Below are 1,619 nucleotides of genomic sequence, written 5' to 3'. Positions count from 1 at the left end.
TATCACATCAGAGGGACAAGTTCTTGGTATGTTGGCCTATGTATGGGCAGATGACCTCTTCCCCAGTAAATGAATTAGATTAATAGAAATGTTAAATTCTTTTTTTTTTTTTTTGTATTTTTTTTGGTAGAGACAGGGTTTCACCGTGGTCTCGATCTCCTGACCTCGTGATCTGCCCGCCGCAGCCTCCCAAAGTGCTGGGATTACAAGCGTGAGCCACCGCGCCCGGTGAAATGTTAAATTCTTTAAGTGCATATATGTTTAAAATTCTATGAAAGGCAGACACTTTTTAGCTCAGGGCCTGGTGGCTAGGTTGGTTTTCTCCTTTCCAGTCGGAGACCTCTGCCGCAAACATGCTCTGCCAGATCCTCGGTCAGGCCAAGAAGCATCCGAGCTTGATCCCCCTCTTTGTATTTATTGGAACTGGAGCTTCTGGAGCAACACTGTATCTGTTGCGTCTGGCATTGTTCAATCCAGATGTTTGTTGGGACAGAAATAACCCAGAGCCTTGGAACAAACTTGGTCCTAATGATCAATACAAGTTCTACTCAGTGAATGTGGATTAGAGCAAGCTGAAGAAGGAACGTCCAGATTTCTAAATGAAATGTTTCACTATAACGCTGCTTTAGAATGAAGGTCTTCCAGAAGCCACATCCACACAATTTTCCACTTAACCAGGAAATATTTCTCCTCTAAATGCATGAAATCATGTTGGAGATCTCTATTGTAATCTCTACTGGAGATTACACTGATTAAATCAATAAATTACTGAAACTTGAAAAAAAATAAAATAAAATTTTATGAAACAAAATAGCACAATACTTATACCCCCAAAATATCCTGCTGAAACTATTTCTTGCCCTGTGAACAACATGACATGAGCACAGATCGTGAAAAATACTGACATTTTAGAATAAATTATTAATGGAACTGGAGTTGATAAGAGGCAGATAGTTAAATACTGAGGAAAAAACTTGAATCAATCACTTTTATGCTCTTTCTGAATTTCTCATTTGCTTTTAAAAACAATTGTTTAGTTCTATAGAAACTATAGACTTATAGTGAAAGAAGACATACTCAGCTACGGCCCTTGAACCTTCAGTGGACAGCACTATTACCACATTTAGCCAGTGAATTAAGAGCTCTGTTAGAGAGAAAAATGGTATATTTTCAATTCAGATTGACACTGTTCAAGATGCAGGTATAACTGACATCTATTTAATAATACTGTATTCAAATACATCACAGGATCTGAGAAAGTGTCTGATGCTTGGAGTAAGCATGAAGTCAAACACTGGGAAAAAACACTTTTCAGACTGTCACAGATGTTCTCAGCAAAAGTGTGTAGGATGTTATAGCTGATGGGAAATTTAACATGTAGACTGTTTAATGAGTTAAATCCTGTTCTTTAAAAAAAAAAAAAAAAAAAAAAAGAGCTTCCAGCAAGGTTTCTGCGTGGTATGACTCTTTGTTTTTAATTTGCTAATAGGAGGTAAGATATAAAGTCAGTCCTCATTCAGCTATTATATTATATTCCGGCGGGTCATCTTTAAGAAAGTCATGTGGGAGAGGAAGGATTTTTAGAAATGATTTTTAAACTCTCTTTGGGGGAAGTAATG

The 1,619-nt window shown here is 37.2% G+C and overlaps 1 pseudogene across 1 annotated transcript; it reads left to right on the top strand.

Moving 5' to 3' along the window:
- The first annotated feature begins 284 nt into the window (after positions 1 to 284).
- On the top strand, positions 285 to 786 carry LOC115837654 (annotated as a pseudogene). The gene has a single exon (XR_004032705.1). The product of XR_004032705.1 is annotated as a cytochrome c oxidase subunit NDUFA4 pseudogene (transcript).
- The last annotated feature ends 833 nt before the right edge of the window (positions 787 to 1,619 follow it).

Source organism: Nomascus leucogenys, chromosome 12 (genome assembly GCF_006542625.1).
Source record: "Nomascus leucogenys isolate Asia chromosome 12, Asia_NLE_v1, whole genome shotgun sequence".
NCBI lineage: Eukaryota > Metazoa > Chordata > Mammalia > Primates > Hylobatidae > Nomascus > Nomascus leucogenys.
This window is presented reverse-complemented; position numbering and strand designations above follow the sequence as displayed.